Raw genomic sequence first — 26,255 nt, 5'->3', positions numbered from 1 at the left:
GCCGGCGCCCACATGCCCCACCTCCGCCGGGCGCTGCGCGGAAGGTGCGGCCGGGAACCGACGCCCCCAGCGCTTGGGCTTCCAAAAAGGAGCAACGGCGCGACGAGTCAGGTTTTCGCAGGAAGGAACCGAGGTGTGTCCGCGCCTTCGAAAGGATTCGTCCATCGTCGCATCCAAGGGCTTTTTGCTGCAACTGCAAGCCGAATTCGTTCTCCAAGGTGTTAAGAAGCGTCCCTTACTCCTCCGCCTCGTTACTCCCTCTCAAAAACTTACGAACCCTGAAATTTGGGACACCCTCCAAACTTTTCGTAGGGCGAACCCCGCGTTTTGTAGGACCACCCACTGAATAATTGATACATCAAACCGGGAGTCGTAGTATCAATTACTCGGTTTTTTTTGGGGGGGGGAATCTATCACGGGTGCCAACCTGAATAAAATATTGGAGGGGGGCATACCACATGACACGCTGCACGCACACCATTTGATTGGTGATGCCCATCAACTTTGGGGGCCCCTGCCCCCTCAAACGTTTTATTGGGGGACTGAAGACCCTTCGGCCCCAGAAGTTGGCTCCCATGGGACCTACAGAGTGCAGGGTTTTTGCTACAAAACTCTACAAAACTTTTACACAAGTTTGGAGTGAATGGGACAATGTTGGGTTTGTGGGGGATACCTATGACAGTATGACCCCCCCCCGTCTGAGTGTCAATAGGGCATGCTTCTGAGTAGACCTGGTTAGGACTCTGCAGCTAAGGAGTAAACCCTACACAAATCCAGAGTGGAGTCCCTAAGGTGGTTGGAAGGTGCCTTGCACATCTCTTTCCAGCAGCTCCTCCTGCCAAGCTGGTGCCAAACATCTTGCTCTGCTTTCATTTGGGCCACCACTTCTTCTTCTTCTTCTTCTTCTTCTTCTTCTTCTTCTTCTTCTTCTTCTTCTTCTTCTTCTTCGGCGATCACTCGTAGCCGAGTAAGATTGTCTCCCATAAACACGGTTTTAACAATGGGCCACATCAGGGTGGGCATGGAAGGAAAGAAGGATGGGAGGAACGTAGGATCATACAATCATACAATTGGAAGGGACCCTGAGGGTCATCTAGTCCAACCCCCTGCAATGCAGGAATCTCAACTAAGCCATACCCCCCAAAAAGCTCCTTTATAGCTTATTAGACCATTGGCCTATCTAGCTTAGTTCTATCTGCTCAGACTGGCAGCAGCTTTCCAGGTTTTCACACCCAGGTCTCCCCCAGCCCCACCTGGAGATGCTGGGGCTTGAACCAGGGGCCTTCTGCACACAAAACAGGTGCTCTACCGTTGATCCATGAACCATAAAAGGGAGGAATTGTTGTTTGGAAAGATCTGTGGTGATACCATGGGCGTACCCAGCGAGGGGCAGGGGGGCAGCTGCCCCCCCCCGAAGCAAAAAATTTTTTACCATATTTTACGAACCATAACCCACACTTTTTCCCTCCGAAAACTGAAGGGGAAAAGTTGCTGCGGGTTATGGAAATTGGGCTGTTTTTGCCCCCTCTGCGGCTGCAGCCAGCGACAGGAACGTGGGAGGAGCAGCCTGAGCTGGGGGGCGGCGGACAGGAGCTCCATCCATCCTTCCTTCCCCCCTCTTTCTTTCTTCCTTTTTCTATCCCTCCCTCCCTCCCTCCCTCCCTCTCTCCTTCCTTCCCTCTCTCTTCCCCTCTCTTGCCCCCCCCCCCAGTTTTGATCCTGGGTACGCCCCTGGGTGATACATTGTGGCAACATTTGACCATATCCATGCTCACAATACAGGTAGAGGCTTTGCTGTGGATGAGGGTGGGGATAGGTCTGTCTGCTTCCTCCAGCGTTATTAGAGTCCCACAAAGCAGTGTGGATTTCATAATAACCCTAAAGCTATGTTGGACTTCGTAAGGGCGTTTCTGCCCAGAAACACCCTGTACTCTCGTGTGTTGGTTTCTTTAGCATTAAACTACTAGACCAGTCTCCTGCCACCTGGTGTCCTCCCAAAGGCTTTCTCACTAAGTGGTCTTCAGCTGTTTCATTCTACAACTCCCATCATCACCGACCATTGACTATGCTGGCTGTGATGGAAGGTAGTTGTGGTCCAGAACCTCTGGAGGGCACCAGGTTGGAGGAGGCTGTTGTAGATTCTTCATCAGCAGACCTGGCTTGGGCTTGGGGGTGAAGCAAGATTTTTTCCAGCAAATTCAGTTGTGAAGGCTGAGATCACCAATACATATGATCACGCATCTTCAAGCCTCCTCCAAATCTCTCCATAGAGTTTATGTAACTCAAAACAGTTACAGTGGTACCTCCGGTTGCGGATGGGATCCGTTCCGGAGCTCCAGTCGGATCCCAAGGTTTTTGCATCCGGAGGTGCCTGCTCTGTGCATGTGCATGACGTGGTAGAGTCCTTCTGCGCATGTGTGCGGGGCGAAACCGGGAAAATACTTCCTGGTTTGCCACGTGCGTATCCCGAAGGATAGGTCACCAGAGGTGCTCGTAAGTAAAGGTACCATTTTGATCCAACTCTCCTCTCCTTCACAGATTCACTGGGTCACTCTCAGATGCATCTCCCAGTACCTAATTTTGAGGACAAATCCTGCATTCTATACTGCAGCTGAGTTAATGCAGAAAAAGAATGTGAACCAATTCCTTTGAGCACATGCAGCGTGCTTTTCCCAAAGAGGGCTTCAGGCTTTTGTGGACCCGTGAGCAGGATACTGTAAGTAGACCCCTCAAGCCCACATTCACTCTGGGACTTTCACCTGGGCATCTCCAAAAAGGAGGACCAAAGAAGGTACAGATTGATAGAAATTTTTAGGAACAATTACTATAATTAAGTAAAATTATAGTGGGGAAGACTGTGGCCACATGACGTGTAGGCCGTTTCTGAGCACAATTCAAAGTGTTGGTGTTGACCTTTAAAGCCCTAAATGGCCTCAGCCCAGTATGCCTGAAGGAGCATCTCCACCCCCATCGTTCAGCCCGGGCACTGAGGTCCAGCGCTGAGGACCTTCTGGCGGTTCCCTCACTGCGAGAAGCAAAGCTACAGGGAACCAGGCAGAGGGCCTTCTCAGTAGTGGCGCCTGCCCTGTGGAGTGCCCTCCCATCAGATGTCAAAGAAATAAACTTAACTATCTGATGTTTAGAAGACATCTGAGGGCAACCCCTGTTCAGGGAAGTTTATAATGTCTGACATTTAATTGTATTTTTAATCTTTTGTTGGAACCTGCCCAGAGTGGCTGGGGAAACCCAGCCAGATGGACGGGGTATAAATAAATTATTATTATTATTATTATTATTATTATTATTATTATTATTATTATTGGCATTCTCTCCAGGTGCAATGCTAACTGTTGATGGGCAAATGCAAATGCCACACATCTGATCTTTCCCTTGATCTTTACAGGTTTCTTTATTTTTAAACCGGTCTTGGATCAGATTTCCCTTCAAACACTGCCATATGTAAAGCATTATTCCCATTTATTACATTTTCAGTCCTGCCCTTTCTCCAAAAGGAGCCCAAGACCACCTTAGCTCATGGTAGGGATACCAGGGTAGAGGTAGAGGAAGAGGTGGACGGGGTAGCAGGGGTACTCCAGGCAGAGTGCTTGGGGCTGATGCCAGTTGTAATCCAAAAACTGGAGAATGCTGGGCTGGCAAAGCTAAGAACAAAGACATGAGAGGAGCCTGCTGGATCAGGCCAGTGGCCCCTCCAGTCCAGCATCCTGCTCTCTCACAGGCCAGCCAGATGCCAGTGGGAAACCTACAAGCAGGGTCTGAGCACCAGAGCCCTCTCCCCTCCTGTGGTTTCCGGTGACTGGTATTCAGAACAATTGCTGCCTCCAGCTGTGGGGGCAAAGCAGAGCCATCGTGGCTGGTAGCCATGAATTTGTCTAATCTTCTTTTAAAGCCCTCTAAGTTGGTGGCCCTCGCTGCCTCCTGTAGGAGGGAGTTCCATAGTTGAACGATATGAGTGTGGAGAAGTACTATCCTATAATTAGGAGATGCCAGTATTTTTTTTAAAATAATGTGTACAGTTGTTTGCTTCTATTATAGTACCCGTAAGAAGGAACTGTAAAGTTCAAAGGACTTAAGGTCATTCTCCCCCCTCGAAACAACAAAGCGGTCTTCTACAATGCTTTCCGGGTGGTTCTTTCCACCTCCTTTTAAAGCTATGGATTGGTTGGTTCAAGTTTGCTTGTTTCTGGTCCAGTGGCAGCTAGCCAAATGCTTCTGGGAAGCCTGTGAGCGTAGTAGGAGAGCATCTCCCTGCCCCATCATTTCTCCCCATCATCTGATGTTCAAAGGTGTGCTGCCTCTGAATGTGGGGATTCCATCCAGCCGTCAAGGAGCCCTTCCAGAGGACATACCGTTATTTATTGTGCATTCTTCCCCACTTGCTTGTACAAAGCTTACGAGGAGGTTAGATTATATCTGGCCTTTGTTGAGCATTTCGTGCAGTCCGTTTGTTGGGAAACTATGTTGGGAGTCCTTTTTTTCCAAGAAAGTGCACTTGTCATGCTATGGCGGCAGAGCACTTTAATCCACTTTAATTGCACAAATTTCCTGGCATGTGCTTGAACCCCTTCTTTAAAATGCTGATAATCCGGAGGTGCCCATAGCCAGATATTTGCATACATGGGCAGCCACTGGGGCAAGCACTGTCCCAGAAAGAGGAGACAGCTGAGTGCCATTTTGATGGTAGTTTGCCATTTTCTCCCTATTCCCCCCCCCTTTAAACTCCCTAGACTCTTTTTGCCTTGTGGAACTTTCTCATTGGCTCTTCCCTTGTGGCATGTCAGCTATGAGAACCTGAATGGGGAGTTTCTCGGACCGGAAACTTCAGCTGCCCACTGTTTATAGATTCCAATGAGGACTGAATGTACAGATTGAGAGAGGCCTTATAATTGCTCCTGAATTTATGGCACTGCACAAAGCACAAATAGTGATCTTAAATGGGCCACTGACGACATACCTGTCTTTGTTAAGCCAGTGAATTGACTTAATTTTCTGCTTCGTACCCAGTTCAGTATTTTCTTGTGTAAGCAACCTATTTTCATGCTTTTGGCTTTGAAATGCTCTTGTTACCTACCAGATGCTCTTGTTACATATGCTCAGCATTGCACAGGATTATATTGTCTGTGCCCTCTAGGTTTTTGTGTGTGTGTGTTTTGCTTCTAGTTCTTAATGCATGTCAACCTGTTGGTGCACCTAATGCTCTGGATAGGAATTCTTTTTGCCACGAGCCATTTTTAACTGTCCCTTCTACTCCTGTGCGTTAACAAACAGCTTCACCTGCAGGCAATATAATGTATCTCCATGTTTCAAAAAGCTTCAGCTGCCAATTACTGTAGCTCAAGCTGTTCTTAAAGGCACGGGAGCAGGGTGGTCCATTCCCCCCCCCTTGGTCAGTTGGCAACTGTATTTGAGAAAAGACTCCAATCATATGCTTCTTTAAAACGGCCTGCTGTCAGGTCCCATTCATATAAATGTAATTCCTCCCCCACACCCTACTCTTGGTAATTGGGATCTGGGTGGAGAGAGGTAAAGAATCTGTGAACCAGATTTGCCCCAAGGACCGCTGTTGCTGATTCCTTATCAAATAGGGGAAAAAAGTTGAATTTAAATTATTTAAAGCTTTGAATATTTATTTAAATAAGGTTAAAATAAGGAAAGACCCTTACCTAAGCTCTTGGAGGAGAGCAGATGACTCAGTGGTCTGACTCTGTTTAAGCAGCATCATATGCGCAAGTCTCTTTTTTGAATGGTATCAGTATTAACGGAGAGGCCAGAAGCAATGTTGGTTTGTAGTCCATCAATAAAGAACTACTTTACTACTATGCATTGGTTACTACTACCCATTGGCAACCTGAGTCTCTCAAGATGTCCTTGAACTCCAACTCCCAAAAGCCCAAGCCAGCATGTGGTCCAGGATGATGGGAACTGTAGTCTGATAACATCAGTGCCACAAGTTCTCCATCCCTGGGAAGCTACTAGTGTAGACAAGACCAGTTCAACCATTAGTTGGTCTTAATAGCTGACCCAAATGTTAGACCAATGATGACTATGGGTGAGCAATAGGAGGATGGTTGATCCTGCCTCTTGGCTTCAACACTTGCCGACCATTTTTGTTGTGCAATCGGAAGAGAAATTGGGAAGGAAGATTTTTCCAAGGTCTGCCAAATGGGTAGCTAGGCATAAGTGGGCAGGACATTGTGAGAGGTACATCTTTTGCTTGCCAGCTTGTTAAGTGCAGGTGACTAGTAATTTTATGAACCTTTATCATGCCTACTCAAAACTACTAGTTGCAACCTTGCTTCATGAGGAAAATGTTCCACATGCTATCTCACCTCTCAGATCACCCCTCTAGAGTGTATATCCAAAAAGAAGAAAGTGGTTGAGCACAAACCTTGAAGATGGGGAAACTCGAAACCCTTTCCCCATTCTGAGAAGGGTAGAAACAGGATGGATTATTAACCTTCGTTTGTTGCAGCTCTTAATGTTCTTGTAAACCATTGTGAGATTTACTCGACATACAGATAAGATGGTCATTTCAAGCTCTCAGCAAATCCACTCTAAATCAGTGATGTGGCTCCACAATGGGGAAATACTTTCCCTACAAACGAGGCCTGAAAGTTTTAATCAGTGTAGAAAATTCATTAGTCAAAGATTGCGATGGGGGGGGGGGAATCCACTTACACCCCCAGTGGAAATGTATCCTCTGCTGATAACATTGTAGTGAATAGTTGATTCAGTGTGTTTAAGAGGATTCCCCACCCCAAACAATAGATAACTCAACTGGTGTCTGGGAAACCCCATACCTTCACCAAATAAAGGCCATAGCCATAAAATTGGTTAACAGCGGGGAAGTTAACAGATTGTGTCAGATGTTGGCAATGAGGACCCCTGTATCTGGCTTCTCAAGGCTCCCCCCACCCCCAGAAGTGGTGGCATGTGGATCAGTTGTCATGGAGGATGAGCCAATCTGTCCATTCCAGTTCTCTGTCTTTCTCATTTCCCCCGATTATTAAATTCACTTCTCCAAAAATCCTCATGAATTTTCATCAGCATTTTAGTGCAAATTCCTCCTAATAAGCATGTAGCTTTGTCCAACAGACACATTTTTGCAAGCAGTTTCCCCCAATAGAATGCTTTTTGTATGTTATTTTCACGAATATATTTGTGTTTTTAGGCATGTTTCCCTCATATGTATGCATTTTGTACATAGCATTTGGTTTGAGAACTACATCGTAAAATTTGGAGGAGTGTGAATTTCAAAAGATACCTGTTTCACTTCGTGAAGTGCAAATTAGATGATTGCTCATTAAAATGTAAACGAAGTCCCTAGTTTTGCCAGACTATATGCTGAGCAGTCATTGCCTTCACCAACTTACCTGTTTAGCTGACTTTACCTTTGTGAAAACGAGACCCGTTGAGCAATGCGGTGGCCAGTACTTAACTTTTCTCAAGAACTGTGCCCCACAGCTCAGGGACAGAGCACACCTTGGTTTAATCTCTGGCATCTTCAGACAAAAGATCTAAGACTTCAGGGCTGAGCTGGAGAGAACATGGGCCTGAGTCAGTATCAGGCAGGTGCTTACTTCTCTCAAAGCTGCTAGCAAGAGGCACATTTTTTTTGATGTTTTTAGTATTTACAGGGGCCTGAAGCCAAACACCAAGCCCTGCCCCCTCCCAATCCATGAATAAAACCTGACTGGGACAGCAGTAAAATCTTCCTTCAATGCTGGTGATGGAATGGCGTCCTCCACCACACCTGAGGGGATCTGGAAAGCTTGAGGGACAGAGGGCAGGCCAAGGGGCAGACACAGCTCTGCCCTCCAACACCTCACAGTTGCTCCTTGCCCATCAGCATCTACTGCATGAAGCAGCCGCCATACATTTAAAGCGCATGACTTTCCCTCAAGAATCCTGGGAACAGTAGTTTGTTAAGGGTGCTGGGAACTGAAGTTCTGTGAGGAGGAGTAAACTACAGTTCTCGGGATTCTTTGGGGGAAAGCCAAGCCTGTTAAATATTGGGTGTGTATGCTGGGTCTGCATAATGTAGGGCCAGCCCTGTGTTAAACTTCCTGTGTATCAAAAGGGTGATATATAACAATAGCGGGTCTTTTTCTTGCTTTCTCCCACCTTGTTTCTGTCTCCCCTCTTGCCTCCCTATGCTGCTGGGGGATGGACAGATCATTCTTCCAAGAAACCTCATCTGATGGCTTGCAGGGGGCTTCTTCCTCCTGCTAGCCTTCCATATGATTTGGCTTCCCCCCAGGTTCTCCCTTTCTTCCCCCTGTGCCTTTCGCCTCTCCCTCCGGCTCCCTCCACCCCCTTGAAAATAAGTTTGAGGGCCACACGAAATTAAGCTAAGGGCCACACCCAGACTCTGAGTTGCAGGTTCCCCTGAGGTACAGTTTTGCTGTCAGGTGTCAGTGAGAGAATTAGTCCCAAGTATCTTTCTCTAGAGAAGGGATGGGGATTTGTGACCCTCTAGAAGTTGTCGGGATCCAATTCCTATCAGCCCCAGAGAGCATGGCCAACGGTCAGGGGCGATGGGAGTTGGGGTCCCGCGGCACCTGCGGGGCCACAGGTGTTCCCCATCCTTCCTGTCGAGGGAGCCTTGCTTTTATGAAAGGGATTGGAATGCTCCCTTGGTGCATCTTTTTCCTGACTTCTGTGGGTTGCCACACCCCACCTGCGGAATGTAGCTGTTTCAAGGAAGGAAGAGATCCAAGCGGTGTGGTCCCACCCTCAGTCCTGCCCTGAGGAGCAACATGCTGATTAAAGCAGGAGGCCGTGCTGTGCGCACGTACAACCCTGCCGGCCCTCCAGTTAAGCAAGAAGGCGGCATCCAACAACTCAGGGGAAAGCCCATACTTTTTGTCTGCCATGGGGCCCACCGCATTCCTGATTTATCACAAAGACATCAAAGGGAGAGGCATGACCCTACCAGGGGTCAGCAAACCTTTTCAGCAGGGGGCCGGTCCACTGTCCCTCAGATCTTGTGGGGGGCAGGACTATATTTTGAAGGGGGGGGGGAATGAACGAATCCTTATGCCCCACAAATAACCCAGAGATGCATTTTGAATAAAAGCACACATTCTACTCATGTAAAAACATGCTGATTCCTGGACCGTCTGCGGGCCGGATTTAGAAGGCGATTGGGCCGCATCCGGCCCTGGGCCTTAGTTTGGGGACCCCTACTCAAGAGTCTCCTCCAGCACCATAACAAGTGATTAGGGATCTAGAATTAAGGGTGATTAATAAATACATACAGTATGTGAGCCCCAATTGATCAGACAGCAGATTATTATAATTTATGAAGCTGCAGGTCACAGAATAAAAGGGGTCTCTTTTCCTGTGTGCAAGTGGTAAAGAAATGCATCTTCTGAGACGATGCAGGTGTGTGTCATTGCAGGCACTGTCTAAAACCTAAGGAAGTATTCTTTTTGTCTTTGAAAGTGTTTTTCTCGCATGCAGAAGAAAAGAAAAGTACACATTCTACTCGTGTAAAAACACACTGATTCCCGGACCGTCTGCGGGCCGGATTTCGAAGGCGATTGTGCTGGATCCGGCCCCCAGGCCTTAATTTGCCTATCCATGCCCTACACCAACAAACACACATCCCCTCTTCCCCCCCACCCACCCACACTGTGCTCTGTTCACCTTTTGTAGGGGCAACACTGCCAGTTGTCACTGGAGTACAAAAGGTCACAGGCCAATACACTCAGTTCCCTGGAAGCTGCATGCAGGGCTCAGCCACTCATGTCTCATCTTCAGGAATCATTGTGGGGCGCATGGAGAGGCCGCTTTGCTAGGCACTTCTGGGCTGATTGCAAACTCCAGCCCATTCCTGCTCCAGCGGTTGGTTACCGGCTTAGCTGTCTCCTTGATCTCTTCTGTGGAGGAGGTATTAGGTCCATCAGTTAAAAATGACAGGCAGAAGCATCGCCTCCAGGTTTTGGAGCAGTATTTAATTTACCATGTCCTCCCTCAAACAGCAAACCTTGAGCTCCTGTGCTGAGCCATTGGCCTTCAAACAGGGCCACTCCCAAGCCAAGTAGGGTTTTTTTTTGTTTTTTGTTTTTTGCATAATCGAGGGACTCCCAAGGTATGTGCGGAATATGGACTTTTAATTAAAAGAAAAGGAAGAAAAAATGAAACCAAATTAGCTCATTGCCCTCTAGGAGCCATGGGCAGTTGAATGTCAGATTAGCAGGGAGCAAATAAAAGAAGAAGAAAGAATAATGTTAAATAAACCAATAACAGATCAGGAGATAATGGAAGCAATTGGGAAATTAAAACAAGGAAAATCCCCGGGGACAGATGGGCTGTCGACACAGCATTATAAGATATTCAAAAATGAATTAAAAGAAATATATAAAACACTTGTGAATGAAATTTTGGAAAAAGGGACCTTTCCCAAATCTTGGCAGCAAGCGTTCATTAGATTAATTCCAAAGGGAGAAGAGAAAGATGAAAGTGTAGGAAATTTTAGGCCGATCTCATTACTAAATTTAGATTATAAAATATTTGCATCTATCTTGGCGGAACGTCTTAAAAAAATATTAAGCAGATTGATTGATAACGAACAACAAGGGTTTCTGCCCAAGAGAAGAATGGCAAGTAATATGAGGATTATATTAAATGCGATAGAATACTTAGATTGGCACCCAAGCCAAAAAGCGGCGTTCATTTTTTTGGACGCCGAAAAGGCTTTTGATAATTTAACCTGGGTGTTTATGGAAAGGGTATTGAAGAAAATTGGCATCGAGGGGAATTTTTTAAAATGGGATTAGAACAATTTACAATGAACAGTCAGCGAAATTAATAATTAACGGGGAGATATTGGAAGATCTAAAAATTAGTAAAGGGACCCGACAAGGATGCCCACTATCGCCCCTACTTTTTGTATTGGCAATAGAGTGTCTTATTAAAGACATAAAAGAAGATGACAATATAAAAGGGTTAACAGTTAAAAATAGTATATTTAAAATCAGAGCGTTCGCTGATGACATTGTAATCATACTGGAAGATCCGACAAATTCAATCCCGCTTTTAGAGGAAAAATTGGAAAAATATGGAGAAATCGCAGGGCTAAAAATCAATAAAGAAAAGACAAAAATAATTATTAAAAATATAAAAGGAAAAGAATTAGAGGATATGAAAAAGATATTAAAATGGGGAATAGTTGAAAAAGTAAAGTATCTAGGTATAAATTTAACATCTAATAATGTAAACCTATATGAAGAAAATTACGGGAAGGTCTGGAAGCAAGTTAAAAAAGATTTAGAAAAATGGGGGAATTTAAATTTATCAATGTCAGGAAGAATAGCCTCCATAAAAATGGCAATCTTACCCAAATTTCTTTTCCTCTTCCAAATGCTGCCTATAATTGGGAAAATTGAAATTTTTGAACAATGGAGGAAGGAATTAAGTAAATTTATCTGGGGAAACAAAAAACCGAGGATCCAATACCGGCTCCTAACAGATGCTAAAGAAAGAGGAAGTTGGGGAGTGCCAGATCTCAAAACCTACTATGCAGCAACAAGTCTATGTTGGATAAAGGAATGGATCATACAGGAGGATAAAGATTTATTGGAGTTAGAAGGTTTTAGGAATGTGTTGAGCTGGCACACCTACCTGGTGAAGGAGAGAGAGAGAGAAGCTATAAAGAGTTTACAGATCACATTATAAAAAGGTCATTATTGAGAGTCTGGGAGGATAATAAAAAAATCTTAGAGCCAAAAACACCCTGGTGGGCCTCTCCATTTGAGATGACAGCCATTAATAGAGGGAGAAAAGAAGGGAATTGGAAAACATATCAAGAGATAGTTAGGAGAGAAGAGGGGAATTATGTATTGAAATCATACGAAGAGATTAAAAAGGAATGTACAAGCTGGCTCCATTACAACCAGCTCCAGAGTCTCTTCCAATGTCATAAAAAAGTGGGATTCCAAGAGGGGAAATCAAAATTACAGGAATTATTGATTGAAAATGGGGATAAACAAATTACTAAATTATACAAATTTTTGTTAGAATGGAATCTAAAGGATGAGGTAGTTAAAAACGTAATGGTGAAATGGGCGCAAGACATTGGCAAAATCATATATTGTACACAATGGGAAGGACTCTGGAATGAAAGCATGAGATTCACAGCCTGCACGGCAATAAAGGAGAATATGTTAAAAATGATTTACAGATGGCATTTAACTCCAGAAAAACTACATAAAGTATACAAGACAGGATCCAACAAATGTTGGAAATGCCAAGAAAAGATAGGTACATTCATGCATTGCTGGTGGCATTGCAAAAAAATACAAGAATTTTGGAACGGGATTTACGAGAAACTAAAAAGCATTTTAAAAATAACATTTGAAAAGACACCGGAACTATTTTTGTTAAGCATGCTACCAGAAAATATCCCTAAAGAGAAGAGGAATGTAATATTATATGCAGGAGCTGCAGCAAGGATAACAATAGCACAAAAATGGAAAGGGGAAGAGGTGCCTTCAATTCAGGATTGGCTAATTAAAGTGATAGAATACATGAATTTGGATAAAATGACAGCGGCCGTAAGGAATGTAGCAAAACAGAGAGTACAAAAGGAATGGAAACCAGTGGAAGATCACCTAAAAAAAGAGGGTTTGAATTGTGAATTGGTAGTTTGTCTAATTTAATTTAAGGATTGCTTAAAGAGAAAATAGGGGAAGTAATGGGAGAAGAGTTACCCACAAAGGGTGGGAAAACAAGGAAGAGGAAGACAGGGAAAATAAAAAATGGTGAGAAACGGTATATCAACAATCGGAAGTTCTTTTATTTACTCTTTTATTCTTATTTTTAAATATATGTATATATACATATATGCATTTCTTTTTTTTCTTTCTCTTTTCCCCCCTCTCTTTTTGCTTTTTTCTCTTCTTCTTCTTTTTTTTCTTCTCTTTTGCTTTGTTTCTGCTCTTCAGAGTTTTGGTGTATAATTTGGTGTATATATTATTTGCAGTTATATTTGTGTTTACTTTTTTTGCGTTGATTTGGTTGATTATGTGGTTTGTATGTATGTAACTTTTTTAAAAAAATAAGAAATAAAGCTTTTTTTAAAAAAAGATTAGCAGGGAAGGCAACCAGGGGAGCAATATCTTTTGGAGTGAATACTGTGGACCCCCATCTTATGTTCAGCCGGTACAGTATATATGTGTAAATCAGGAGTGAGGCATCTGTGGTCCTTCAGGTGCTGGTGGACTCCAGCAGCTCCCATTAGCCTCGGCTAGCTTGGCCAATGGTTAGGAGGGATAATGGGAGATGAAGTCCAGCAACATCTGAAGGGTGACAGGTTCCCCACCCCTGGTGTATATAAACACTTTAATGTAAGGTTTACATACACCAGGGGTGGGGGACACCCTGGGCTCCTTTGGGAGGAAGGGTGAAGTATAAATTTAATTAACATATTACCCAAATGCCATAAGTCTCCAGTGATCACATTCAAAGGGAACCAACCCAGGGTGTGCATTGGAACTCCTGAGGCCCCGTTAGATATTAGCTTGCTTGTAACAGTATCACTATCTTCCTCTTCTTAACACAAAGTGGGCAGGCATTAGATTTTTCAGTTTGGGTGCCAAAATGTCTTGGGCCGGGGTGAGGATGTGCTACTCAGGAGGACAGGAATTGGCAGCAAAACCATTGTTGTAATGTGGAGGCTGGTGTTTTATGTATTGATTTGATTGTTCCCATTTTTATTGGTTGTAAGTTTTTTGTAAGTTTTTCGATTGGGTTGTAAGTCACCCAGAGATTGCCCTGTGATAGGTGACTGACTATATTGTGGTTTCACAATTTTCTGATTCTTTTTTAGTATTTATTGCTGTAATCTGCACTGAGCTCACTTGACAACGATAATAAGCAAGCAAGCAAACAAACAAAAAACCCCTCAAATTTGCTAAGCCCTGTGCAAGGTGACCTGGCTGGGGTAGAACTGGTTTTCTTCTTTGAGACTCAAGAACGGAAACACATGAAGCAATAAGGAAGAAAGGTTAACACCTGAGTGTGTGAAGAATGCTGTTCCTTCACCATCAAGTCATCAGAAGATGTTTTCATACATTTCCTGTACTTATTTTCATTTATTATTGCATTTGAATCCCACTTTTCCTCTAAGGAGTTCAAGGTGGTGTACCTGGTTCTCCTCCTCCCCATCTTCTCCTCACAACAACGTTGCTAGGTAGTCTAGGCTGAGGCACAGCCCCAGTCTTCCCTGGCTGGAGTCGATGGAATTTTTTGTCCAACATCATCTGGAGGGCTGAAGGTGAACTAGCCCTTCCTTGCCTCCGCACTTTAGACCTTTTGCCTCTCCTTTTAGAGACTGAGCACAGCACGGCTCTATATTGCATAAGGTGCTCAACCATGAGAACCAACACAGGAAGCAGAAGGTGATAAGCTTATCAGTTATGGCATACTAGATGGGAGAACTCACCTTGAAGGTGTGCCCCATAGAGAGGGACTAGAGATGAAATGAGGGTTTGTGAATGGGGCCTTAATTTTGTGTGCGCATGGGTGTGGACTTGCAGTCCAGTTGGAGTGGGTCGCTGGGGGTGGGGAGAGGAGTGGGGAGTGGTTGTTGGAGTTGGCAAACGGAGCAAGCAGGGGCAACAACCCCTAGTAACGCCCCAAAATAAAGCCCAATCAATCAAGAAAACAGAGCAAGGATAATAATCACAACAGCATCAAAACATACAAAATTGTCCAGCACTGGAGAACAACAAAATGATAAAAATTTAAGGGCAGCATCTGATACCACTAAAAAGCACAACCCAGAGGAGTGGTCTTTACCTTCTGCCTGGAAACTCTGCTGCAGGAGGAAAATAGAGCCAAAGCAATCTGGGTCCCGTCACTGAGGAGGCCTCTGCACATGTCCTCACGCCCTGCACTTCACGCCACAAGTGCAAAAGTCTCCTGAAGGTCTCAGAAGTTCATATGGGAGGGAGTGGAAACAAATCATGAGGATTTTAAATTACACAAATCTTTGGGAAGGGCCGAGGCTCAGGAGCAGAGAGGCTCAGGAGCAGAGAATCTGCTTCGTGTGTAGAGGGTTCCAGGTTCAGTTGCTGGGTTGGGCTGGGAGGGTGACCCCTGCTTGAAACCTAGGAGAGTCCTTGCAGACAATGCTAAGCTAGGGGGACCAGCTTCCTATGTTCCTGTAAGTTGAACATACCAGGCCAGCTTCCATGGGCCAGACTCCTCTTTGTCTGATGCATGAAGTGGTTGTCCTAATGGACAGTAGGACTGGCTCTAAGTTACTTCCCCCCCATGTCTCCCTTATATTATTGGCCCTCTCCAATGTCGGTGTCCTTACCTGGTGGTGATGGAGGAATCAGTAGGGGCAGTGCTGTGATTTGTGCCAGCTTGCTGCAAGCTGCCTGCCATTTTAAATCACCCACAATGCATCTGAGGTAGCATCTCTCCAAGGCGTGTGGGGACTTTGAATGGCAGGGGCTGCATACGTTGGCAGCAGCAGGTTCCGCTGGCACGCTGGGGCTTCCGCCAGCAACTCCCGGAGAATACTACTTGTTGATGCAGGTCCTGGCGAGTGCACATATACATATATATCTAAGGGGAGTGGAAAATGTATGTGTGCATTTCTAAGCCAGGTAAAGCCAAAAGGTAGAGCAATACAAGTCATAGCAATAGGCGTGTCACACTACTGTGAAGAGCACTCCCTGCTAGTGGCCTCTGAAGATGAATAGGCAGAGCAAGATCAATATTGTAAATACACAATTACTTTCCATTGGGAGCTTGCCACTCCCAAGAAGGTTAAGACCTTGGCTTCTCTCCCCCACTCCCAATTTCTGAGTGCTACCATTTTTAGATCCCTATAGTGTCCACTTATCCTCTTCCTAACAGATGGTTCCATTTAGCCGCTGGCAAGACATGATGGGAATTGTAGTCCAGCAACATATGGTGGGTGGGCCGTAAGTTCCCCATGTCCTAAAATAGGTGTTTGTTCAGATGCTTTAAAAGAAATGGATCCCCAAATCCATATTTGGATTAAAGGTGGTTTCTGGGCCTGAAATGGTTTGAAGATGTAGAGCAGGCTTTCCCAATCTTGGGTCGCCAGCTGTTTTTGGACTACAACTCCCATCACCCTTAGCTAGCAGGACCAGTGGGCAAGGATAATGGGAATTGTAGTCCCAAAACATGGGGAACTCTGATTTAGAGGGCCACAGGCTCCTCACTTCAGCTGTATGGGAACCTTGCCTGGTATCAGGCTCTTTGCCCTCAATAGTAGCCCGCACTGCCTTCTGGAGCTAGGACAGTGATGGGCAACCTTTTGAGCTTGGTGTGTCAAAATTGGCCAAAAAACTGAGCATAACTCGGGTGGTGTGTCACTTCGAGAAAAAAATCATAATTTTGTGATATTTATAGTTTAAATAACAAAAGTGTATAATTGTAATATATAACTGTATTTAATAAGCCAAAAACTAATTATTTAACAAAACAAAACCAAAAACCCCTTATTTATCACAAAGTGCCCAGAGTTGTTGAGCTTTTTTGGGGGAGCTGCTGACCAAAGTTTTGGAGTTTTTTTGGGGGGGGGAAGAGAACAGAAATAAATGACAAATAATACCTTCGCTGGAACTAACATGCAGCACCGATATAGTCTGCCAAAGCGCCAAAAAAACCAGCACAGAATGGGTTAAAAAACCAATCTCTGGCTACCAGCAACAACAACAAAGGATCTAGGTTTTAACAGCGGAGACAAGCTGTAGCGGAGACAAACTCTAGCAGAAACAAGCTGTAGGAGGAGCGGGAGAACAAATGGGGGGACCAACAACAACAGCGCGAATGGGCCGATGAGGCACGTGCCAGCAGTGAGGGCTCTGCGTGTCACGTCTGACACGCGTGTCATAGGTTCGCCATCACTGAGCTAGGATAACATCCTGCTGCCGCATTCCTCTCTTCTTTGTGAGATGGTCTGCTTTGCTCTCCCCTGCTGGATTTTGCAGTCTCATCACAGATCTTCTCCACCGCTTCCCTCACCACGCCCATCAGGGCCAGCTCCACTCCTTTCTGAGTGTTTATACTGCAAATATTTGCAATCTCTCTCTCCCTGGTCAGCTCCCTTGTGCAACCGGACAGATTTGTTTCTTGATCTTCTCATCCCTTGAGCATTTAAAAATGCCTGTTAAGCTGTTCTTCTTTTGGATAGCCCTACAGGTTTCGGAGAGGTCAAAGACTTGCTCAGAATAATGCAAAGTATTCCGGGGTGCGTCCACAAGCAATGTAAAAAATAAGGCTTGACCTCTTGCTTCTGGACAGCACAAAGAATGGAAAGTGCCCAGAACTGTATAGTTTTATTATATTTCTTCTCTTCTTAAAAGAATTGCCTTGCCGTTTATCCAGCAGCTCTTTTCCAACAACAGCCCAGCTAGGTGCCCTTGGGAAGCTCACAAGCAGGGACTCGTGGCCCCTCTCCAGGTGGGTTCCCCCCCCCCTCAGCAGCTGGCATTTAGAGGCATTCTGCATGTGGTACATGATGGGTCATTGTAGTTTTCAGTGGGATAGACTTCTGTCTCCCCGAGCCTAATTGCTCCGTGGGAAGATGGCAGAATCTTCCTGGATATTGCAGCTGGGAAGTAAGTCTGGATGTGTGTGTATTGTGAATGAATGATTAAATGGGGAAGGAATGTGAGGGAATGGATGTGCATAAATGGATGTTTATATGCTTGTGTGTGGCTGTGTATGAATAGGTGTGGGGGGGGGCTGGCCACTTTACTTTGGCCCTGCTTCCTATTGTCATGTGGCCTCTAGCAGGTTAGCCATGAGGGAATGCAGCTCTCAAGCGGAAATAAGAGATTATGAGAGAAGCAGAAAATGGTCTTCTCTCTATACAGTACAGTCACACCTCGGAAGTCGAACACCTTGCAAGTCGAATGTTTTGGCTCCCAAACGCTTCCACGGCTTCCGATTGGCTGCAGGAGCTTCCTGCAACCAATCGGAAGCCACACCTTGGTTTCCGAACATTTTGGAAGTCAAACGGACCTCTGGAACAGATTCCGTTCGACTTCCGAGGTATGGCTGTAATTTTATAAACTTCTAGCATACCCTCCTCCCACACCATATTTGTAAAATATGTCTTAGCATTTATTCAGATGATACTCATGATCATTCCCCAAATGGCAACTTACCGTGTTGTATTTTAGAGATGCAATCATGTACAGTTTCCTGGGAGTAAATCCCATTGAACTTTATGAGTAGACATGCATAGCATTGTGCAGTAAATCACTTAGCAAGAGGGCAGCATTGCCTCAAGTGGTGAGGAGTGTTTGCCCTAGTTGCTTGCTTCTCTAGATTTCTGCCAGAGTGCGTTTATATGGTGAAATTGCTCTGCTTACATGGCAATGTATCACTGACCACGCACATTCCACAACAGTGCTGAAGTCTGCTCTTAGTTCTTTGTTTGCACAGAAGCCTGAAACACAGCACCATCAGATAAATTCAAAAAGAACTAAAGTGTATATGCCCTTGAACTTATTTTATACGTCAAAACAAGCATCAGGCTATTCCATATCATATATCTGCATGTCTGCAGGGCTGTCCTCTTCAAGATTAAAAAATGTTTTCTCTACAAGACCACTGGGTAATTTGTCATTTGAGTTCAGCAGGGACGACCAGTTATTCACCATTTTCTGGTTAATCATCACATCTGTCTTAGTGTTAAACCCTTTCCTACATTACACACCAGCTATCACAAAGTTTCTCCCTCTCATTCAGTGGCAACCCACCAGTCTTGAGTGCTGGATGAGTGAACCTGTATGGTACACACATTTTCAAGCGTTGGCCCATCACGTTTATGCTTTACATTTTGAGGTCAATACATTTACAGTACACTTACATTTTGTCTTCGAGACAAAAAACAAGGCACAGTTCCCCTCATTTCCCCCCAGACACACACACCCATTTATTTGGGTCAAGGCAGTTAGTGGAAGTGAGCTGTTTGCTTGTGTTTTAATTATGGGATGGCTATATAAATGAAGTGAGTAAATAAATAAATAAATAAATAACCCCACCAACCACATTATTTCCCTGATCATTGAAACCTCCCTCCCAGAATCTGCTGCTAGCCTGGCAAATACCTGTATGGGGCCAAACTTTTAAAAATCTGCTGTGCATATAATATCTGCTGTGCTGTGCATATACTGTAATACCAATCTTTGAGAATTGTGAGCTTTGGCAGTCTTGTTAAGCCTTCACACATGAACCTTTGAAAGAGTCCGCCCCCTGAGGAAACCAGTCCTGTGAAACGGGCAAGAAGCTGGCCACCCATCGGATGAGATAAGAACGTACGGGAAGAGATATGAACGCAGGATACATCATAGCACTTTATTGTCGGACTTGATTATTGCACGTTATACTGGACTTTTATGACTTCGAGCTTGAGATTTTGCACACATTTTTGAATCTCCTTGTATATGTGAAGGTTGTTTATACATATATTTGCACCTCACGGTGGTTTACCTTTTCATTGTTTCGTGCATATAATATCAGCTTCAGAGGGGCAATTTGGATCAGGGAACCAGTGTGAGGGCATGGGTTGTTTAGGATTTAAGGTGGCCTTGTGAGCAATAGAAGTCAACTGATATCATTGAGTCTACTCTAACTTAGGTGGACACCACTCTTCTATTCCATCCTTCATCAAGTTCTGGGGTGAAATGCTCCCTTCCCCAGTGCTCTGCTACTGAGCCCCCTGCACCCCACACGCTGCTTTAACTGGAGACTGGGAAAGGAGCTCTGATCACAGACCTCCAGACTTGCGTCAGTTTCAGCCCTCAGGTGTGCATGAGGTAGCTTTCACTCAGACATCCCTCCCCAGAGAAGATCACTGGCAGATGCCCTGGGGTTAATTCTCTACATTTCCTTCCTCGTACACTTGTACAACCAGTGACTGTGGTTCTCCCTGATTTATGGTCTGTGTGGAAGCTGGGACTTCTCACTCTCATTCCTGGGTGAAGTCATGAAACATTCCAGAGAGAAAGCTTTATCAGTTCGGCAACCAGTCCCCAAATTCTATAAACCCCTAGATGGGAATGGCAGAATCTCACCTCAATGGATACTGTCAAGAGGCAGCATCTGGCCATAGCAGTGGGGGGGGGGCAGGGTGAAGCCTCCCTGCTGACGTGGGTGGTTTTGCTGCGGAGGCTGAGGCGGTTGCAAGGTTGGGGCATTGGGCTTTTGCTAGCAGGACCATGGCCAATCTGGCACTCCCTCTGGGGCTTGCTGCCATCCCTCCCCATCCCGGCAGGCAGCAGCAGATGATTTATATAATTTACTCAGTCAGAACCCTGGCTTTAAAGACATAAGAACGACTCCCACTGGATCAAACCAGAGGCCCATCTAGTCCAGCATCCTGTTCCCACAGGGGCCAGCCAGGTGCCTCTGGGAAGACCACAAGCAGCACCTGAGGGCAACAGCGCTTTCCCCATCCATGTTCCCTGAGCAACTGGTAAGGTCACACCCACACCATCTGTTTGAAGCCCATGGCTTACAACCCTGGGAACTGCAGTTTACCCCTCACAGAGCTTCAGTTCCCAGCACCCTTAACAAACTACATTTCTCCTGATTCTTTGTGGGAAACCATGTGCTTTACATGTAGGATGTGAGCCCACTGCCTCTGATGGTGAAGATATCACTGTTAGCCAACAATCCTTCTCCTCCACGAATCTGTCTCCTCTTCTTTTAAAGTTGTCCAGTCTTTGCTGCACGGCGGCTTACAGCATCAGTTAAATATAGATCTATATTATAGAATAATGGTAACAAATAATAAACGAATAATGTCTTTATCCATGCTGCTGTCCTTTTCTGATATTCCCTAGGAGCGCGCAGAGCAAGAACTTGCAGAGGAAGGAGTTTGTGGTTGCAGCACCACGGAGAGCTCCAAAGGTCAGAAGCAAACCAAACCCTTCTGAGCCCCTGCCTTCAATTTAGCTCTCCTAGGCTGTGCCCTGGGGAGCCAACCCTCTGGGCACTTGTCAAGAAAGGGCACTTGTCCTGCATTCCAGGGCCTCCTGGCTGGTGCGTTCCTTGCCTAGGTGGACTGAGGAGTAATTGTGGGAGGCACTCAGTTCCTCTAGCCCAGGGGAAGGCACCCACCAGGACCCTGGCTCTGGCTCCATGGGTCCTGGTGCTGGAGGAGGTGGTTCAAAGGGCTCCTCATTTTTCAGTTTCAGTACTCTCCTGATGCAATTTGCTCATTTGCTTGGAAGCAATTGTACTTCTGCAAATTTTCTTTTTTTTTTCATATACTTTTTTATTAATTTTATATACAATAACAAATCACCTAAAAAGGAAGAGAGAGCAATACCATACCCAAAAAGAAAAGTAATCCACAGGTATCCCTTTACAGCTTACATACCTCAAATAAAGTTATCATCTTATACAAATCGTACTTCTGCAAATTTTCACTGTTCTCTGCTTTGACTGCCCTATTTAATTCAAAGTAGACTGCTGTCTGTCTTTCCCCACCCTCTTTCTCTCTGTATTTTTGTTGGAAGCCACCCAGAGTGGCTGGAGCAACCTAGGCAGATGGGTGGAGTATAAGAAATATGTTGTTGTTGTTGTTGTTGTTGTTTTGTTGCTGCTGCTGCTGCTATATCAGGAGGACTGGATAAAAGATTGGCCAACCTGTCTAGAGTCTCTGATTTTGTTTAAGTTTCCCATCTGGTGTACAGAGCCAGAGAGATTGTAGAACCTGAACTTTCTTTGATCTTTGTCGCAATGGGTGTGGCAGAATCTCTATCTCCGATCTAGCCTCCTTTGTTTGCACATTCCTGTCTCTTTGTTGCCTCAGCCTCAGATTGCAGCAGTCTGCCAAACAAAACAATAATGACAATTATATTTAGAAAGTCCTTCCCAAACTAGAAAACCAAAAAACTTGAATGTGATCAATCCAGAATGCCCTGCTGGTTGAAGAGGGCAAGGGAGACTCTTTGCTACTTAGCCTTTCTCTTCACACTGAAGAAGTGTGCATGCACACGAAAGCTCACACCAATGACTAACTTAGTTGGTCTCTAAGGTGCTACTGGAAGGAATTTTTTAAAATTTTCTTTCTCTTTTGTGTGTGATTTGAATGTTTCCGCTTCTGGTTTTGAATGTGCCTTTTTAGGAGTTCAAAGAGTCTTTATGTACCCACAGATGGTGCTAATACATTGCTACCAGATGCATCACCCTTATTCCAAAGCTTTCATAGTGAAATGCAAGTTTCCTTTTCTTTTTCTTCTTTGCAAGTTACTTTGCTTCCCCCACCACATTTTCTCCGAGGAGCTGGTAGTTTGCCTGTCTTCCATTTTATCCCAACAATGACCCTGTGCTGTAGGTTAGGCTGAGATATACCGGTAATGACTTGCCCAAGGTCAATGCAGGAAGCTTTGCAGCTGAATGAATGGTAGTCCTAGTCTCTCAATCCACTGTAATGTGTCTCCTGATCTACCTGATTTGGGCTTCATTGAAAGGGTAGCAAATGGCTACTATTTAAATTTCATATTAGTGTATTTTTACTGCTACAGAGGGGCACATGTTGGATTTTCTGTTCAAGGTGCCAAAATAGTTTAACTGGCCCCCGGACATTTAAAGGACTATGATGCCGCTTTGAACAGTCATAGCTCACGGCTTCTCCCAAAGAATTCTGGGAGCTGTAGTTTGAATTTATTGGTGGAAGCCATGAGTGTTCCAAGTGGTATCACAGTGCCTTTTGTAGATTTCAGCTCGGCATTCAATACCATTCTACCGCGACGTCTGATAACTAAATTGGGGAATCTGGGGCTCCCGCTATCACTCTGTGGGTGGATACTGGACTTTCTCTCAGATTGCTCCCAGAGGGTCCGGTTGGGCCCTTATATGTCTAACATGCTTAGGACTAACACAGGAACACCACAAGGATGCGTGCTTAGTCCACTCCTTTATACTCTTTATACATATGATTGTGTCGCTGCCCACCCTAGAAATAGGGTTGTCAAATTTGCAGATGACACAACCGTGATCGGGCTCATCTCTGATAAGGAGGGTGAAACAGACTATAGAGATGAGGTGGAGCGGCTGACAGAGTGGTGCAGAGTCAACAACTTGCTCATAAATACAAAGAAAACTAAGGAGCTTGTGGTGGACTTTAGGAGACAGAAGAACGAGGTCCAGCCACTTTTGATTGACGGAATTTGTGTGGAGAGGGTAACAACGTTTAGATTTCTAGGCATTGAGTTACAGGAGGATCTGTCCTGGAGTGTTAATACAAGGGGGCTTGTGAAGAAGGTGCAGCAGAGACTGTATTTTTTGAGAATTTTAAGGAAAAACCATCTTCCACAAAAGCTGCTGCTTGCCTTCTATCACTGTGCCATACAGAGCGTGCTCACGTACGGTTTATGTGTGTGGTACGGAAGCTGTACTTCCCAGGACAGAGCAGGGCTGTGTAGAATTATTAAAACAGCAGAGAGAATTATTGGCTGCTCACTCTCCACCTTAGAACAAATTTACACCACCAGGTGCCATAGAAAAGCACTAGATATATCAAGAGATCCAACGCACCCTGGTCACCATTTCTTTCAGCTCCTGCCATCGGGATGGAGATATAGAACAATGCAGGCAAGAACGAGCCGTCTCAGGAACAGTTTCTTCTCTAGAGCGATTTTGGCCTTAAATGGAAAGCCTGGACTTTGAAGTCATCTTATTTTACTTGTTATTTTGTATTATATTTACTGTTTTTAATTAGGTTTTTGTAATTTTGGATTATGCGGAATGCTTTATCGGAGTGGATGTAGCAACCGAGTAATTTCGTTGTTCCCGCAAGGGGACAATGACAATAAAGATATCTTATCTTATCTTATCTTATCTTAAATTTACCGTCTTAAGTGAACACTCTACTTGCCAGTGAATCCAGGCTCTACCCAGCACTGCCTCTTTCCCATCTGGTCACCGTGTATGTTGTAGTCAACCATTTGTGGTTATCAGATGCTGTCCAGAAGGATGTGATGGAGATGCCAGACCTATATGTCAGAGGGTATCACATTTAGTCCATTGACAGCCCTGTGCCATATGGTGGATTAGGCCACTAGACAAAGTGTTGGGAGGGTGGGTGGGAAACTGAAGAGGGGGTCCATAAATCACAGGCGGCCCATCCCAGCTTGTTAAGAGGAATGTTTCCATTCTTCATGTCACCCATAAAGTTTATCTCTACACTCTCCAGGTCACTGGAATTTATTTAGAGGAAGGGTGATAAGTCTTAGAGAGTTTTTTTTTCTTCAAAAAAGTGCCTGAACTCAGCATTGTTCCCCTAGGTGTGGCTGGAATGCACGGAGGGGGATAGCCAGGGGCTGTTTCAAGAGAGAAAATGTGCTCTGCTGAAATGGCTCAAAGACTAGTTTTTGCTGGTTAGTGTGGAGAGGAAACAGGATCCCACTCCCCAGCTCTTCTAGCTTGCAAGGTTCCTCTCTAGGACCTGTGCAAGCAGGATGAGAAATGGATGCAGGCAGTGCAGCACGTAGCTTTGGCTCAAACCATTTAAGGCTTTAAATCAGAGATGGGGATCCTGTTGTTGTAAGATGCTGTTGAACTCCAGCTCCCACCATCCCTGACAATGACTGAGACTGATGGGAATTGCAGTCCAACAAAATCTGGAAGGTCACAGCTTTGCTATCCATGCTTTGACTTTTAAAACCAGCACTTTAAATTGGGCTGGAAACCATCGTTAATGCAGCAAAGGCATTAACAAAGCTGCCCACTTCACCTCCATCATCAGCGGCCACATTCTGCACAAAATGAAGTTTCTGAACTGTCTTGAAAGGTAGTCCCAGGTTGGGTGAATTACAGTAGCCAAGCCTGAACAAACATTCTACTGACTAAAGATCTGCAAGACAATACACACACACACGCACACACAGAGAGGGGGGGGGAGAGAGACTGGCTTGGAGGGGGGGAGTAAGAATGCAATAACCAACATGACTGCAAAATGTTGGTGACGTCCACCCCACAACCCTGTCCTTGCACATAGAAAACTAGCTTGTTATGTAGAAGGCTAAAGCATTGGGATTACAGCCATATAAACACAAAAATAAGTCTCAGTAAATAGGCAGGATAATTTTCTATCCTTACCTGCTGCTTCTCCTGGATCTCACACTCTAAGGGATGCCAACAGAGGCAGGGGAGCGGATAGAGGCTGCATAGGGTGAGTGCTGCAGAATAGCAATAAAATATGGATGGAGAAATAGGCCAAGTAGGTACCTGGGAAGTCAAAATCTGACTTCAGTCACATTTGCACCCACAACAATGAACATGCACCATGGATTATGCTGAATGCTGTAGGGTAGTTTGCTAGTGTAATGAGCATGTGCAAGAATTCAGTAATTTGTAAAAAAACAAAACAAAAAACCTCTGCTACTTTAATGCACCTTCTAAGCATCAACACTAAAAAGTACAGAACAAGGATGTGGTCCTCTAGATGTTGCTAGATTCCAGCTCCCATCAGCCCTGCCTCAGCCAGGGGAGAATTGCAGACCAGAGAAGCCGGTATAAGTTGCAATTTCAGCTGAATTTGGGGGGATCACTTGAAGCATCTGTTGTGTTGAGCTATTTCAATTGTTTTTGTTTGATTGGCTCATTGCAAAGAGCTGAAAGTCTGTAAATTTTGATAATAGACCTGATTTGTAATGGGGGTTGAATAACATCGATTGCAACTGTATATATAGGTTTTGTGTGTGTAGGCGCTCTTATTTGATTTCGGTTTCCATGTCTTGGCACTTTGCTGTTTGCCATCCTGGGTTCCTTTGGGAAGAAGGGTGAGATGCAAATTAAACAAACAGACATGTACACTTACCTGGGAATAAGTCCCACTGAACTCAATGAGACTTAAGTTCTGAGCATAGGCTTGCACATTAATGGTCCTGCTGCTCTAGAGCATCTCTATGCCCACCAGGCATTTTGCAAAGACATTTGTTTTTCATTTGTATAAATAAATGCTTATGCTACCACAGCATCATGTCACATTCAAATGAAGTCAAATAACCTTCTGGGTGAGTGCAGAATAAAAACTCAAGTTTTTAAAACAATATTGATGATGCCGGAATAATCAACATCAAAACACCCTACTGAAGGACTGACATTTTGGAACTTTTTGGAACAGTTCTTTAGCCTAATTGCACAGTATCCATGTTGATGGATTAGACAGCGAACCCGTTAAAAGGCCTGCCTGGCTATGGGCATGAATGAAAGGGTGTTACCGG

The 26,255-nt window shown here is 44.8% G+C and overlaps 1 long non-coding RNA gene across 1 annotated transcript; it reads left to right on the top strand.

Moving 5' to 3' along the window:
• The first annotated feature begins 96 nt into the window (after positions 1-96).
• On the top strand, positions 97-23,707 carry LOC148686685 (uncharacterized). The gene is made up of 4 exons (XR_015948341.1): positions 97-218; positions 2,539-2,716; positions 20,865-20,931; positions 23,587-23,707. It is a non-coding gene; the product is annotated as an uncharacterized LOC148686685 (long non-coding RNA).
• The last annotated feature ends 2,548 nt before the right edge of the window (positions 23,708-26,255 follow it).

This window comes from Zootoca vivipara, chromosome 2 (genome assembly GCF_965207765.1).
Source record: "Zootoca vivipara chromosome 2, rZooViv2.hap1.1, whole genome shotgun sequence".
Taxonomy (NCBI): domain Eukaryota; kingdom Metazoa; phylum Chordata; class Lepidosauria; order Squamata; family Lacertidae; genus Zootoca; species Zootoca vivipara.
The sequence above is the reverse complement of the archived record's forward strand: the minus strand, read 5'-3'. Positions and strand labels throughout refer to the sequence as shown.